The sequence below is a fragment of the Lepidochelys kempii genome, chromosome 1 (genome assembly GCF_965140265.1).
Source record: "Lepidochelys kempii isolate rLepKem1 chromosome 1, rLepKem1.hap2, whole genome shotgun sequence".
Classification (NCBI taxonomy): Eukaryota; Metazoa; Chordata; order Testudines; family Cheloniidae; genus Lepidochelys; species Lepidochelys kempii.
Window position 1 is genome coordinate 258744141 of NC_133256.1, and position 17703 is coordinate 258761843.

At 41.8% G+C, this 17703-nt stretch overlaps 1 protein-coding gene across 14 annotated transcripts in view; it reads left to right on the forward strand.

The window, feature by feature from the left end:
* Positions 1 to 17703, forward strand: part of TNRC6B (trinucleotide repeat containing adaptor 6B) — a 212340-nt gene that overhangs the window by 103658 nt on the left and 90979 nt on the right. The window lies entirely within an intron of this gene.

Below are 17703 nucleotides of genomic sequence, written 5' to 3' on the forward strand. Positions count from 1 at the left end.
ATGAATAAGTTGAATAGGATTGGTCCTAAGACTGACCCTTGGGGAACACCACTAGTTACCCGTCTCCCTTATGAAAATTTACCGTTTATTCCTACCCTTTTTCCTTGTCTTTTAACCAGTTCACAATTCATGAAAGGATCTTCCCTCTTATCCCATGACAACTTAATTTACATAAGAGCCTTTGATGAGGGACCTTGTCCAAGGCTTTCTGGAAATCTAAGTACACTATGTCCACTGAATTCCCCCTTGTCCACATGTTTGTTGACCCCCTCAAAGAACTCTAATAGATTAGTAAGACATGATGTCCCTTTACAGAAACCATGTTGACTTTTGCGCAACAATTTGATTGTCTATGTGTCTTAAAATTTTATTCTTTACTATTGTTTCAACTAATTTGCCCGGTACTGACGTTAGACTTACCAGTCTGTAATTGCCAGGATCCTGCAGAGCCCTTCTTAAATATTGGCGTTACATTAGCTATCTTCCAATCATTGGGTACATTAGGCTGATTTAAAGGACAGGTTAAAAACCATAGTTAATAGTTCCGCAATTTCACATTTGAGTTCTTTCAGAACTCTTGGGTGAATGCCATTTGGTCCCGGTGACTTGTTACTATTCAGTTTCTCAATTAATTCCAAAACCTCCTCTAGTGATACTTCAATCTGTGACAATTCCTCAGATTTGTCACCTACAAAAGACAGCTCAGATTTGGGAGTTTCCCTGACATCCTCATCAATGAAGACTGAAGCAAAGAATTCCTTTAGTTTCTCTGTGATGACTTTATCATCTTTAAGTGCTCCTTTTGTATCTTGATCGTCCAGGGGCCCCACTGGTTGTTTAGCAGGCTTCCTGCTTCTGAGGTACTTAAAAAAACTTATTACCTTTTGAGTTTTTGGCTCGCTGTTCTTCAGACTCCTTTTTTGGCTTTTCTTATTACATTTTTACATTTAATTTGGCAGTGTTTATGCTCCTTTCTATTTACCTCGCTAGGATTTGACTTCCACTTTTTAAAAGATGCCTTTTTATCTCTCACTGCTTCTTTTACATGGTTGTTAAGCCAAAGTGGCTCTTTTTTAGTACTTTTACTGTGTTTTTTAGTTTGGGGTATACATTTAAGTTGAGCCTCTATCATGGTGTCTTTGAAAAGTGTCCATGCAGCTTGCAGGGCTTTCACTCTAGTCACTGTGCCTTTTATTTTCTGTTTAATTAACCTCCTCATTTTTGCATAGTTCCCCTTTCTGAAATTAAATGCCAGTGTTGGGCTGTTGAGGTGTTCTTCCCACCACAGGAATGTTAAATATTATTATATTACGGTCACTGTTTCCAGGCGGTCCTGTTATAGTTACCTCTTGGACCAGATCCTGTGCTCCACTCAGGACTAGATCGAGAGTTGCCTGTCCCCTTGTGGGTTCCTGTACCAGCTGCTCCAAGAAGCAGTCATTTAAAGTATCGAGAAATTTTGTCTCTGCATTTCGTCCTGAGGTGACATGTACCCAGTCAATATGGGGATAATTGAAATCCCCCACAATTGTTGAGTTTTTTTTATTTTGATAGCCTCTCTAATTTCTCTTAGCATTTCATCGTTACTATCACTGTCCTGGTCAGGTGGTCGATAATAGATCCCTACTGTTATATTCTTATTAGAGCATGGAATTACTATCCATAGAGATTCTATGGAAGATGTGGATTCATTTAAGATTTTTATTTCATTTGATTCTACATTTTCTTTCACATATAGTGCCACTTCCCCCTCCCCCTCCCTGCACGACCTGTTCTGTCCTTCCCTTATGTTTTGTACCCCAGAACGATTGTCTCATTGTTTGTTGCCACTCCACCAGGTTTCTGTAATGCCTATTATATCAATATGCTCCTTTAACACGAGACACTCTAGTTCATCCATCTTATTATTTAGACTTCTAGCAATTGTGTACAAGCACTTTAAAAACTTGTCACTGTTTATTTGTCTGCCCTTTTCTGATGTGTCAGATTCTTTATGTAAATGTTTCTCATCTGATCTGGCCCATACTTTATCCTCTTCCATCCTCTCCTCCTGACTAAAACCTAGAGAATCTCTATCAATAGACTGTCCTCTAAGAGAAGTCTCTGTTCGATTCATGTGCACCTCTGCAGCAATCAGCTTTCTCCCATCTCTTAGTTTAAAAACTGCTCTACAACCTTTTTAATGTTAAGTGCCAGCAGTCTGGATCCACTTTGGTTTAGGTGGAGCCCATCCTTCCTGTATAGGCTCTCCCTATCCCAAAAGTTTCCCCAGTTCCTAATAAATCTAAACCCCTCCTCTCTACACCATCGTCTCATCCACGCATTGAGAATCTGAAGCTCTGCCTGCCTACCTGGCCCTGTGCGTGAAACTGGAAGCATTTCTGAGAATGCCACCATAGAGGTCCTGGATTTCAGTCTCTTTCCTAGCAGCCTAAATTTGGCCTCCAGGACGTCTCTCCTACCCTTCCCTATGTCATTGGTACCTACATGTACCACGACCACCGGCTCCTCCCCAGCACTACACATAAGTCTATCTAGATGCCTCGAGAAATCCGCAACCTTCGCACCAGGCAGGCAAGTCACCACACAGTTCTCCCGGTCATCACAAACCCAGCTATCTATGTTTCTAATGATCGAATCTCCCATTACTAACACCTGCCTTTTCCTAATGACTGGAGTTCCCTCCCCCAGAGAGGTAACCTCAGTGTGAGAGGATACCCCAACATCATCTGGAAGGAGGGTCCCAACTATGCGAAGGTTTCCCTCTGTTTCCGTTGACTGCCCTCCTTCTCTGGGCCTTTCACCCTCCTTAACAGCGCAGGGGCTGTCTGATCGGAGGTGGGACAAATCTACAGTGTCCCGGAAAGCCTCATCAACATACCTCTCTGCCTCCCTTAGCTCCTCCAGTTCTGCCACCCTGGCCTCCAAAGCCCATACATGGTCTCTGAGGGCCAGGAGCTCCTTGCACCAAATGCACACATACGCCACCCGCCCAGCAGGTAATCATACATGCTACACAGAGTGCAATAAACAGGATAGCTCCCACTCTGCTGCTGGGGTTCTGCCTGCATTCTCTCCTACAGCTACCTAGGTTAATAAGGTTTTTGTTTAAATCAAGAAGTTTTACTATAGTTTAGTTTAAAGGTTTTACAGAATGGCAAGTGTACCTCACCCCCTTTCCACTCCCTTCTTGAAACTCCCTGATAGCGGTCCCTGGTCGCTTGCTCACTGCTTTATAGAGCCCTGGCCTTCTTGATAGCCCCACCACCTGACTAAGGCTCAGCCAGTGAACAGAGGCTTCTAGATTTCAAACCTTTGTTTAGAAGCTCTCGGCTTCCAACTGCCGGCCACAGCACACGATTCTTCAAACAAACAGGGAGACAAACACAAGCTCAGCACACAGCAAGTAACCCCCAAACACAAACACACACTACAGACAGCCACTTACCCAAAGGGTCCCGTATTTGCTCCTCCTTCACCTGGAGAACTCCCTCTCGAAACTCCCTGTTAGCGGTCCCTGTTTGCAAAACGTAGGAGTGTCTTCCTTTAAGTGCTACAGCGGTACAGCTGCATCAGTGCTACTGTGTGATGCAGCATTTTAAGTGTAGACCTGTCCAGAGACAGGGACTGCTGCTTTCCCTCAAAAGGGACAAGCAGTTCAACAGTAATGTTTTACACGAAGAAGGTTGCAAAAGTCTCATTTGTATATAATGTATGTGTATATAGTCTTGTGTTTATAGACACATGCATTAGTATCCTCTAAAGGCACTGCATTAAGTCAGGGACAGTAGAAAACCTCTGTTGCCAAAAAAAAAAAAAAAGTGTATCCTTCAGTAGTAGTTTCTGCAAACTTTGTTGCTTTCTGAAATTTTTGCTGAATTCTAAGCTTTTTTTTTAAAGTGACGAAGAAAAAAGCTTTTCCTGTAATGAATGTATGGTAGTAAAATATAAATTGATAGAAAACTTTCCATCTAAACAAGAACAGCATCAAAGATTAAGATGTACTTTACTCATTTCAGTAAGGTGTGAACTTCACAGCCTAATTTGGATAAATTTAGATGCTAACATTTATTAGGATAGACAGTTTATTTACCTTTTTATTAATACACAAAATTAGAAATGAATTTTTTTTAAAAAAAATCCTGTTCATGTACTGTGGTGTTTACTCAGGTTAAAATAACAAATCATGGAATACAGCAGCATAATTTTCTTGGTCATTTTGCTTATACATAGGTACTTTTGAAATTTTTACCCCTAAGAGACTTACTGGCTTAAGTCTCTGAGACATAAGCTCCAAAGTCACATAGGCAGAAATGTTATCTTCTGTTTTTATTTCATTTTTTCCTGTTAAAATATGCAGCTGGTTATATTGCTTTTTATAATTAAATAGTATTCTATAAATTGTTCTAGATGTGCAACATGACAGAATTAATCTTGCTATTGGAACCTTAATCTTAGTGTTTGTATATTTGTTTGTGATTTTAATTGTGCAATTCTTAATGTTATGTTACATTCAATAGCCTGTGTTAATAATACTCTTTATAGCTATTCAAATATAGAATAATCTCTTTTGGGAAGTTGGAGGAGGCACTTAAAAATGTACTTGACAAAATACTAGAGCATACACCATGAGGCCCAATCCTGTGTTGATAGATGAATGGACAAGGTCTGATAAGACTTGTTACTAAGTCAAAATTCAGTATGATTGTGCTCTGCTTTTGTAGAACAGACACTTTTGAATGATAGCTCATTTGATCACAATATACAGCTGAAGCCCAGTACTTTATTGTAGTGAAATGTCTAATTCACTGAAGCGTTGCAGTAAACCTTCAATAGTGCTACGTGCCCTATTGGAGAGGGTATGATTTTAAATGGAAATGAAGGCTTTTGCCTTTATTTGCTTCATCTAGATGTATAAAGAATGATAGTTTTCCCTTTCTCAATATACAATTTTTGTGCTGCTTTTTTTTAAAAAAAATCATTAATGTCAAGTATTGTCTGTCTTCCTAAAAAGGAAGGAAGGTGTGTATTAGATCATCCAGCTCTTCTGTGAATCCCTAGAGATTTTTTCTGAAGTGTTCTAGTTAAAAAGATGTAATATATTAATAGTCTGAATAAAAAACATTTCTGCTCTCCATTAGGTTTCACATCCTTGGTTCTTGAGTTGTCATAATCCTGCTCGTTCTCCAGTTGATTGTAGAATCTTCCAGGGTAGACAAGATTTAAATTTTTAATGTTTAACAAAAAAAAAAGGTAGAAAAGTTGTATAAATGAGGGGAGAGAGACACAGGGAATGTCTAGATTAGGGTATTCCATATTTTTAAAAAATTACACAAACTGTCTCCTGTTGGCATAGAGCATTTTCATGGGACGCACTATAGCAGCATTGGTGCAGCTGCACCGCTGTAGCACTTCTAGTGTAGACTAGCCTGTAGACATAGCCTGCGTCTATTGATGTAGCTAACATCATTTGGAAAGGTGGTTTTCCTACACCGACAGAGGAACTACTGTTGCATCCACATTAGGGGGTGCTATGCCAGCATAACAATCAGGTCTAGGCTTCATAGTGTAGACACAGCCAAGGTAAAACCATAATGAGGACAGTTTAGTTGTAGTTTTTAATAGGAGTTAGTAGGTTCAGATAAATACTAGAAGGTAGTCTGGGTTTTTCTTGACCTAACTCCTGTTAAAACTACAACTACCTTGTCTTCATTAGGATTTTACCTTGTGTTAGTTAATGTATGGTAGCCAGCACCTTTTTTGTAGTGAAGGTCTTCGTGTAGACTTAGGCAATGCCCGCCATTCCCCCTCTTAGCACATTAACTATCCCACTGTAAAATCCTAGTGGAGACAAAGTGCAGGTAACTTTTACTGTGATGTAGCTAGTAGAGTTCAACACTATTACCTTACTCATGCTGGCCTTGCAGTTGACCTCTTCTAACTACATCACAGTAAAAACTAGCTGTGCCTTTTCTCCATTAGGATTTTACAGTCAGATAAGTAACCTGCATTAGTTATCTTGGTGTGAAAAGATAAAAGGGGGCACACGCACACACAACCCACCCCCACATCACCTTTTTTGGCAATGAAGACACATCCTGATTTAAATTCCTTTAAAAAATAGTATTAGTTGGTCATGGTATCAGGGGACCCAGAACCAGGGGGAAGAGGCAGGAGGGCCATGCCCTGCCCTTTTAAAAGTGGGAGGGCCATGCCTGTTCACTTTTTAACATGGGCATAGTTTGGGGGGCAGGGGACTGCATTTTCTCCCCAAACTGCAAGCCTCAGGCATGCATAGAGCAGCGCTGTCAGGGGCTGTGCTTCGTGGTGGGGGAGCTGATAGGGTGATCAGCTCCCCCACTATGAAGCACAGCCCCTGCTAGTGGCACCAACCTTTTCCTGGTGGGGGTGCTGAGGTGGGCCTTTGCCCCCGCTTTCCATGTGACCCAGTTCTACTCAGTGGCCCCAGCCCTGGTCAGTGCACCCCAGGGGGTGGGGACATGGGCCGGGGGCTGCTCTCCGACCCCCCACCTAGGGTAGGTGGAATGTCCAGAGCTCCCAACAGCAGCCCAGGCTCCCTGGGCGGCTGTTACCACTGCTCTTCTCTGACTTCCAGCCTGGTCAGGGATAGAGTCTTGGGGGGAAGAGAAGGAGCAGGGGGCAGGGCCACGGAGTAGAACTGGGTCACATCTACTAAGGTTCCAGCGCTCCTGCATGTTATATTTTAGGTCTGGTCTACATACAGACTTGCACCAGTTTAATTAAACCAGTGTAAACCCCTGTTTGCGCATTTTTTGTTTGTTTTTTAAATTTAAAAGTAGCTTCTTAATCAACTAAAGGTAAGTTGAAATAAGAGTGTTCAATCTAGTCTTATTCAAATGTCTTAGATTAAACCTGTGCAAGAGGTCTTAGAATGTCTTAGATTAAACCTGTTTCACTAAGAGGGTGGTGAAACACTGGAATGCGTTACCTAGGGAGGTGGTAGAATCTCCTTCCTTAGAGGTTTTTAAGGTCAGGCTTGACAAAGCCCTGGCTGAGATGATTTAACTGGGAATTGGTCCTGCTTCGAGCAGGGGGTTGGACTAGATGACCTTCTGGGGTCCCTTCCAACCCTGATATTCTATGATTCTATGAATTCTACATGAGGACAAGCCCTTTGTGCATAATATTTTAAAATTCTGTAAATTTTATTTCTCAAAATAACGCTATATAATCACACCAGTTTCAATTGTTTTGGTAATTTATTTCAAAATACCTGTCAGCAAGTATGTCTGTAACAATACAAACATACACAAAATTTTCCCCCAGGAGTAAAGTGTTAGAGACCCCTACGACAACCCAGTTCCTATGTCTCTGCCCCCTACCATCCCAGAGCCCAGCTAGGGGGCCAGACATTCATATCCCCTACCCCACAGAGGCAAGCTGCAGGCTCCCTTTGCCCCCCAGCCCAGACACTCACCCTTCGCCTAGAGGCCAGCTGCGGGGCCCCCCAGTCCAGACACTCTCACCTCCTTCCCTCCCAAGCCCAGCCATGGCCACCCCCAGCCCAGACACTCACCTTCTACTCCCTAGAGCCTAGGGATCCAGAGGGAGAAACAGCATGATGCTGGGTTTCCTTCGCGCCACTGCCTCCTTCCTTCAGGGTGTGCTGCAAACTGCAGCTGCTGGGAACCATCCAGTTCCCTCCCACTCCCCCTGGCCTTGTCTTCTATTTGTGAGCTGGGCTTTGCTGGGTCCAGCGGCACCTAGTGGTGGCCAATATCGCTGCGGCCCATTTCGGGAGGGGAAGAATAATTTCTGCAAAATTCTGCATTGCACAGTGGCGCAGAATTCCCCCAGGAGTAAGAGAGTCTCTGGCACTTCTTCCTTTCTGGGGTAAAAACTTTGTTTGGGGTAGGTTTCTAAATTGTATAGGGGTTTTTGTGGTGGTTGGAGTGTTTTAGGTAGAAGCCTTTGGTCTGAAAATTTACAGCAAAATGAAAACTAACATTGGGCTCATCTCAGTGTTTAAAACCTTGTCAAGGATTAGTCAAGTCATTTTGACAACCAAAGGGAGTTCCTTCTCATGTGAAGCCTCTTTAGTCCCAGGCTCCAGATGTGAAGTAGGTTTTGCTTTTTCAGTAGCCACTCGGATCTTTCTGTCGTAAAGTGCCCTCTTTCTGAAAGTTGTTAATGTGGCTATGTGCAAATGCATGGTCAGGAATTTCTCCTAAGATATTACCACAGAGTCTGCTCTAGTGGCTAAAAAATCCCAAAACAAATACTTTACCCCTGGAAGTAATTTTCTTTTTAACAGTGGAAAATAACAGAAATGTCAAGTAGTTCCAAAAAGAAATCCAAGCATTGAAACTTTTTTTTAAAAATAAGTATTTTGCATTCCTGAGGGATGAAGTACTTTGGAGGGGAGAAGAGGTCCAGTGATCACTCAGCACCTATGATTTTGGTATGATGAGTAAGTAATACATCTCCCTGCCTGTTCAGGAGGAACTATTATTGAATGACAGTGATAAGCTTTGAAACCATATTTGAAACTTCTCACCACCATTAAAAAAAAAAAAAATTGGTGGTGATGTTAAACTGAACAATAAACGTGTGTCCTACTCCTGTGTTTTAGCCTGCAAGTAATTGTGCCAAACAGAAAACATTTTCTGCACCAGTTTCCCTTTCAGTTTATCAGTTGTTTTAGTTTTTATAAGTCCTCAGATCTCTTTGGTTGTGGCTTCAGAAGGCATTTGAACCAATGTCTGAGGGCTTTATTACAGAGGTTTGTGCTGTTTGTCACATTAACTTTGTTTTGGTGGTTCTTGCATTAAAAACAAAGCAATTGTCCTTATATTTACCTATATTATTAGTGGTTTTATTATGCAATAATTAAAATATATGGACAAATGTTACATAAACCAAGGAAGAAATGCTGCTGATAGAGCCTGTTGGAACAGGCATCAATATAGGATCTGCAGAGGAATTCTATTTTAAAGTGAAAATTTGTGATAAACATAAATGATACTCGGATATAGTGAGACCTGGACCATGAGGGAGCCAGTAGCAGATCCTTGATCCTGAGTTACTCAGCCCCATCACAGCAGTTCTGATTTGTGCCTGTGGTGGAGTAGGTGCAGTAGAGCTCTGTTCTGTCACATCCCCTTCCTCTCCCTATGCCAGAAGTGCATGGGGCAACTTGTGCAGGAAGCAGCAGCGCTGCCTCTGCCAGCTTTATGTTGGTGGAGACCTCCCCTACAAGGAGGAATTCTCTGCTGGCCCTTTCTGGCCACTTTACTTTGTGCCTCTTATGTAGCCCAAGTTGACTAAGGGCATGGCTATACTGGAAACATCAAAGTGCTCCCATGCATGAGCGCTGGGACAGAGCTCTCCCAGCGCTCCTGGTAATCCACCTCCATGAGGGGATTAGCTCAGAATGCTGGGAGCATGGCAATAAAAGTTAGAGTGCTATAAAATGTAAGTGTAGACAAGCCTGTCGTGTACCTGGGAATCCTGCCCTGTATCAGTAGTTTCAAATGTAAAATATTGCCTCTTGGGACAACTAATCATAATCTCATGACCTGTCCATTACAAAACCATGCTAAATCTCTTTGTAAAGTGATCAGCACTTTTGTCTAGTTAAAACAGTGTTAGCACAACTTGTTGAATGGTTTCTTGGAAAGATTGAAGTTTCACACTGAAAACACATGCAGGCATTGTAAGATGACAAATCAGATTCAAGATTTTGGTGTTTGAAGGGCTTTCCTTCTAGCAGGAAATCATCTCCCACACTGGCTTATGCATTCTAACCTTCTGTTTAATATAGCAACAAAGAGTTGAGCTGCTTTTACTCTGAGGCACCTTTCTTAAAGAGGATAGAGGGTTTATCTGAACAGATTAAAGGGTTACATCTCAGAATAGTGGGTACCTTATTATCCTGCTGGTAGCTGAAGAACACTTTTTTCAGTTAAGAAATAAATAAAATTATATATTTTACAGAGTTACTCTGCTGATGACTAGAAATGGGTAGAAGTAAATTAGGTGTAGAGGTCTCTGTAGGTCTATATATTATAAATAAACTATTGTCGTATGTAAAATAAACAAGGTTTTCAAAATGTTTAAGAAGCTTCATTTAAAATTAAATTAAAATGCTGATCTTATGCAGCCAGCCCCCTCAGCCCGCTGCCAGCCTGGGGTTCCGTTCACCTAGGACGGCAGCAGGCTGAGCGGGACCTGCGGCCGGGACCCCAGCTGGCAAGGGGCTGGCAGCCAGAACCCCAGACCAGCAGCGAGCTGAGTGGCTTAGCCCGCTGCCACTCAGCCCACTGTCCAGTCTGGGGTTCCATCCGCCGGCTCCTGCCAGCCCCGCTCAGCCCGCTGCCAGTCTGGGATCCCGGCCCTACCCACATAAAGTAGGTACCTACCTTCTCCCTGGTTGTAGCCTATTCTCTTCCTCTCTCTCGGCACTGAGCTGAAGGTGGGAGTGCACTGAGTACAGGGCTGGGGGTGAAGGATCAGGCTGGGGGTTGGGGTGTAGGGTCTGGCCAGGAGCTAGAATGAGGGAGGGGGCTCAGGGTTGGGGCAGGAGGTTTGGGTGTGGAGTGCTTACCTGGGCAGCTCCCATTTGGTGTGAGGGTGCAGGTGGGAAGGGGGGGATGCAGGAGGTCCTGTTTGGTGCTCAGGGTGGGGGTGGGAATGTGGGGGGTGCAAGAGTCAGGGCATGTGAGGAAGGTGCAGGAGTCAGGGCTGGGGTCATGGGGGGATGCAGGAGTCAGGGCAGAGGGCTGGGGATGTGGGCTAGGGTCGTGGGGGTGCTCCCTGCCCTGAGCAGCTCACGGCAGGGGGCTGGAGGGGATATGCCCTGATTCCACCCCTCTTCTCCGTCTCCACCCTGGAGCAGTGAGCGTGCTTCGGCTCTGCTTCTCCCCCTCCCAGTGCAAGGGCCATCAGCTTGGTGGCAGGGAGGGAGAGGAGGAGGGGCAGGAACCCAGCATGCTGGGGGAAGGAGCGGGGGAGGGGGGAGCTTGCCTGCCCTGCAGCAGCAGCTGCTAGGACCAAGCTTCTTCACCCCGGGTGAAGCGGGGGGCAGAGAAGAGCGGGGCGGGCAGGATTTTTAATGGCACGCTGCTGCCTGCCGGGGTCCCGGCTGCCGGCCCCGCTCAGCCCACTGCCGGCCTGGGTTTGACAGCGGGCTGAGCGGGGCCGGCGGCTGGGACCCGGCAGGCAGCAACGTGCCATTGTACCACAAGCAGCCCATGGGTTGAGAACCATTGGTTTAGAAGCATGGATTTGGTTCTCTTTGTCTGAGTGAGGTGTACGGCAAGTAAAATGTACCATTTTAAACAATAAGCTACCCTTCCTGGAAAGAGGGGTCTACAAAATGTTCATTCATCAAGGCATGAAAAATCCACTCTCAGAATTTAAAGGAAAGTTTGGCAAGTGGAAATGAGATAAGACATCAGTACTGCAGAAATTAAGGCTTGACTTTTTAAAAAAGTTGTCCCAAGGTTATCATCCAAATATAAACCAACACACTTGTGGTGGTGGTGGGAGCTTCAGCATTATTAAAAATATAGATGCTAAAAGCTGATACAAAAGATGGAATACAAGAACAGGGTAAGTACCCTTCTCAGAAGCAAGGGATGAAACCAGGCTCCGCACTAGATTGTTGCCCCTAGATCTCACTGGTAGGAGCCTTTTTTTTTTGTATCTGCTTCTGGCTGATAGGCCTCAGTCCTCTGCGAAGTTGGTGTCTGGTAACTTTTTCCCCCCAGGCGTCACTTCAAGTCGCTGTCTTTCTACAAAAATGTATTTCAGAAATATAATTCGTATTATAATTTAATGTGATGTTTGTTTTTCTTTTACTTTCATTGCCTCGAGTAAAAGAAACGGTACAGTGTATATATAGTAAGGAGGAAACTGAGCTGTGGAAACCCTGAGCTGGCATCTTGTAGCGTTGGCAGGATATAATGAATGCTTTTTTCCCACTTTCCTTTCCGCTTTAAAGGCTTTAAGAAAGAAGGAAATTGGTGTTTGAGCATAACAGTAGGTAAATTTTTCATGAGTATACTAAGCTGGTCTAATTTGGGTTAGTGTCTGGAGGGCATGAAATAAAATGAAGGGAAAAAATGTAGCTAAGGAATACTGTGCAGTATTAGTATTTAAAAACTGCTGATTTCCACTGATTTCTCACCCCCCTTATTAAAGAGATGTACTAGCTGCGGTCTCCTCCTAACAAATTCAGTTGGTTACAAATTATTCAATCAAGGTTTTATCTCTCTACAACACTTCTGTTGTGGTTTGTATAATTTCAGTACATCGGTAGTTTTTTCAAACTGAATGACCAATCTACATTTCTGCTTTCTATGTTTTAATTATGGTGCCTTGTACGGTACATGTTGTGTTTGGGAGTTAAGAGATGGTTGTTTTACATAGCCTTTTGTCAGATTAGGATTGAATGATTTTCAAGATGCTATTTCCTACATTTTTCTCCTTTTTAATATAAAGGGGGGCACTTTTTAGAACAAATTATTACTGTGTGGATTACCGTTTTTGAATCTCTTGTACAGACCATACGGAAACTATCAGTTTTAGAAGTTCTTATTCTCCTTCACCGTGTGAGATAGAAAAACCTATCCAGATGGGGATGAAGAAGAATAATTCTGTATGTAATCTCGTGACCACTTTCCATGGTAGTCTTGTTTAATGGACTTGTCTCTTTCATAATTATTTTGTAGTTAAAACAACTGAGTAAAGAATAGTAATTTTAGATCTGGTTTTTTACCTTGAAAGAGGTGCTATCTCTCATGCTTTGTTCCCTTTTTATTAGCATATTTATATCAAGAGTGTTCCAGATTTACTATGACTATTTACAGAGACCTTTGCCTTATCCTAATTTTTGCCCTGTTAGCTTTTCCTGTCTGGTGTAGTTTACTGGCATTTGTACCTTACTGGAACATTGCGTAATTGGATCTTCAAGTTTGTTCTGAAGAGTAAAAAGGTATGTATTTGGCTCTCCCTCCATGTTGATACCCATGGTTTAATTTGTCAAGAAGAACTTGTATCTAGACGTTTACCTAGAAATTCCTTTCCCTCCCAAATCACCTAAATGAACCAGTGCCACCAGAGAAGAGAAACAGATTTAATATAGGAATTAAAAATCAAGGGTCTGAGACTGCAGAAATAATAGACCAGAGCTTAATGCCTTTTGCACCATTCTTGAAGTATTGATATTTGTTAATATGCCACTATGCTCTGCATCCCTACATGGAAACAAATCTAAAATTGGTATTCCTACTTCACAAGTTTTAGAATGTGTTGGAGAGGATTTTAATGGAAATCATGTTTATAAATAAGTTGTATACAAAGTTATCTTGTGTACTTTTGTAAGTACTTTTTATAAGCTTAAAAATAGAAAAAATGAAGGCATTATTTTTATTCAGTATGTACTAAAACATTTTTAGCACTCCATAAAATGTGGGTAAATACCATTAAAATGTACTTAGGAAACTTGAGCTTACTATTCTGCTCCATAAAAATTAATACTTGTCCCATGAAAATATTGCCCTAACCATGCTGAATCTCCTCCTGTCTCAACAAACTTGTCTTCTGCCAGTGAAGTCCTTTCTTTAAAAAAAACAAACATGCCCCATGCCCTCCTCAGATTTAAAAAGAAAGAAAGGAAAAAAGAAAAAGGCAATAGCTAGTGACACCTTCTTAGTTACAACTTAACTTTTTTTTGGAGGAAAGAATACCACTGCATATGATAGTGTCCCAGATAAAAAATAGTAAATCAATTGTTTGCTTCTGGAGGATGAAAAACATGAATATATTAATAACAAGCCTCCACTGATGGAGTTCCAGAAAGACCAAACTTCATATTCTTGGTGGTAAAAAGGCATGTGTGTTGCTGGGGCAGGGTGCGGGCATCCAATGGTGAAGGCAAATTTGGTTTTCACTGCTGCTAGAGGTCTATACTGTCAGATTCTCTTGTAATGTCTGATCACAAATGAACAGGTCATCTTCATCATCCTATACTGAAATCTTAAATCATCATCTGAGAAAGCAAGCAGAGAGAGGTTGAGTCTTCCCTGCTCCTTACAAGTAGGTTCAGTCTGGCTATAACTTCACAGAGAAACAATTACCAGCTTAATGTCTTTCAGAACAGTTGATCCCTTAGTTGTGCCTTGCATGCATAGTATGTTTCTGTTTTCTGCACATTCAGTCCGTTCTTTAGAATTCCATCTAGCCCTGATTCTAATAACCAGTGTAAAGTTTCAGCCTGGATCTGACTTTACATTTTGAGGCATGACACACATGAAATAATGAATAAAAGGTAGTTATAGTATCTCGAATAGCAATGTAGCAGCACCACTTTTGAGACTGAAATAGAAAATTTTGATTGGAAGGATATATGGTTGGCTGTAACTTTTTTGCTCACAGAATAACTCAGGTGTGCATGCTTTTTAGTGAGCCACATATTTATAAAACTCCTTTCTGAGCTTTGCATCAGTTACACATTGTTCAGTCAGAGATTTGTAGATTCTGAGGCCAGAAGGGACCATTGTGATCATCTAGTCTGACCTTCTGTATAGCACAGACCACAGAATTTTCCCATCCTACTCTTCTGTCCATGTCATTGAAGACTTGCTCCTTTTAAAATGGATCTTAGAACCCAATGGATCTCTTTATTTGAGCAACTAAGCATATTAGCAAGTCTGTCCACTTTTTAAAATCTGATGTACTAGCCATATCTATTCAGCAAAGTTCGTTTGAACTTTGAGTATGCTAACTAGTCTACATTTTTGAATTTATTCTTTAGTAAAGCTTGTATTTGAGTCATAAGTTAGTTTTATTGGATACCTATAAGTGTTGGTAGGTATCTTCAGGTCATCTTCCTTTCACAGGTTTTGCACTGGAACAATAAGGAGAGCACTTAATGCAATTGTAATCCACTTTACTCTCCTGAGCTAGGGCTACAGTCCCTCAGTAATATTAAAGTTCAAAGGAGATAGGGTCCCTTCTTGGTTACCTGACTTAACTTGCACCTGTGCTGTTAAGTGTCAGTAAATGAATATTCACTAATTTTTTAAAAAGTAGGGCATGATCAGTTGGCAGGATTTTCCAGTTTAACTAACACACACACGTCAACCCATTCCATGAATGTTAGAATACATTTGATTTGTAAAAGAGCTATGTAAAGAGGCTTTGCAGAATTTTTTTTATTATTTCAGCAAATGGTATTGATTTTTATTTTTTAGTATTTTTTTCAATTTTTATCCATTTTAAATTTTCACAGTTGCAGGAAATTATGGGTGATGGTCAAACAATTATTTAGTGAGAGGAGAAGTTGAGATTCAAGATTTTAAAGCTTTATAATAATTTAAAACACAAATGGCCAACATCACATGTCAAAACATACAGAGTAAATATCCTTAGCTCAAACTCTAATAAGGTCTCAAGCAACATTTTTCTTACTTTGTCAACCTGCAAATTTTTATTATTATTGATGGAAATACATTTTTGTCGGCTTGTGTGTGTGCGCAGTGAAATCAGTGTTTACCGATAATCTAAACTTTCCAAACCTACATACAAACAAAAATAAAGTCTGCGCTCAGCCAGTTCTACCACAGAGTCAACTCTCTACCCATTGTGTGTGTGGTAGATCAGCCTGCTTCTCTGGAGTGGATGGGCAGCTGAACTTAACATAGTCCCAAGCCTCCATGGATGAAAATGAGTCATTCCTCTCTCCCTCTCCAACTTCTGTAACCAAAAAGGACAGCCAGGAATAACCCACTTTAACACAGTTGAAATTTCTTTGGGTTCAGGGGTGGGGGCAAGGGACAGGTCTACATGTAAAATGCGGCAGTGGTACAGCTGTATCTCTGTAACGCTTCAGTGAAGACGCTACTATGCCATTGGGAGAGCTGCTACCGTCAGCATAGTTAATCCACCACTGTGAGAGGCAGTAGCTTTGACAGGAGAAGCCCGCCTGTCAATATAGCGCTATCTACACTAGGAATTAGGTCCGTATAACTGCGTCACTCAGGGGTGTGGATTTTTGGGGTGTGAGCGATATACTTATACCGATGTAAGTTTATAGTGTAGATCTGGCCTTGTATAACAGACTTCCCTCTGTAACGTGGGGAAGGAAAAAGTAAGCTTCTAACCTGTGCTTTGTTACAAGAGCTTTGGGCTCCCAGTGGCTGAACTTGCAATGAATTCTGCTAAGAACTTCTAGTACCCAGAGTTCCTTGAAGCCCATCAATTGCTCTAAAGGAAGTGGTGTATCTGTAAGGTAGTGGGTTGCAATGCCTGGAGCAGGGAACCGGGCCCAGCCTCTCTGGGAGGAGCAACCACTACAGGACAGGCTTGCTCTGCAGCCCTCCCTCTAAGGGTGGGACCTGAACCCCTTGTTTGGATAAAACAAAATAACATGAAATTCCTGAGAAATTATTAAAAAATAAAAAAGAATTTCATGGAGTCTGTGCGTGTACCCAGGAAATCTGGTTTCTGTTCAGGACAAATGCTTGAATGATACTGCCAGCTGGATGTATTTGCATTGCCTCATTGTCATCCTGCATAAAATGGAAGACTTGCTGAGTGGAGAGATGAGGCATGTTTGTTTTCATTTTCCTTAATTGTTGAGGAGGTTAGTTGCCAGGTAGGGAATCTTGGTGTCGCCTTTGTCTAGGCCCTTTCTAGAGAAAGCCCTGCATTAGATATGGTTTGAGAGTGTTTTCCAGTTGTACAATGTGCACAGGCTTGTCCCTGTTTAATAATAACTTACACCTTCATGACCCACACTCAATTCTGTTGCAGTACCTTAGTTGTGGTTTACACAGAGCTTCTCCACAACTTGTTCAGAATGCAGCATCACTTTCTTCACGGGTTGGGGCAATTCTGGCATGCCTGACTTATTGTGGCTGACAGTCATGCCTTTGTTCTGTTGGGCCCATCTGACTCTCAAACTTGGTTTAATTTTAATAGGACATTTTTTACAATAATGTGTTGTGCTTTATTAATTAAATGGCTTTTGCAGTATTTTACAGTAAAGGGGGAAAGAGCCATTTTTAGGAAAAAGGTTTACATTTACTAAAAGATACTCAAGTATTTTAAAGTCTTTTACAGCATCCATGGTACTTCGCCATGCACTTTTCAGGCTATCCTTGTGTTGAGTTGAGGAGGAGGAAAGAGTAATTATTTTAGGCAGAGGGCGGAGCCTTTGTGATTAGAAACGTATTTTCAAGTCTCCAGTACTCAAAAGCAATAATATTTTTTTAAACATTTCTTCTGAAAAATAGGCTTATCCAAGCATAGTTGCAACTTCAGTCTGCTGTGAGCATGAGTGTTCAAAGGAAAACTGCTACCACTTTGTCCAGCCTATTAGTCTGAAAGTTCACAGGGAAAGAAGCACTTGTCACTATGAATAAACTTGTCTAAAAACAGTAATTACTGTGGGCATTTTGGAGCCTTATGTAGGATGTGTGGCCTTCTTGCTACTAGGTGATGTAACTTGTGTCAGTGAGAGTGCCCAATGGAGTGTGTTATCCAGGTTCCAGGCATTGGTTTAATAGACCAAAGAAAATATTAAATTTTAGATAATCATTATTATTCAGCCTATTAATATTTAATCCTATATAGATTTGTTCTTTTAATACGGGAAGGAAAACTTGAATTTGAGTGTTAAAACCAATAGTAAAGTGGGTTGAAATCTGGATTATA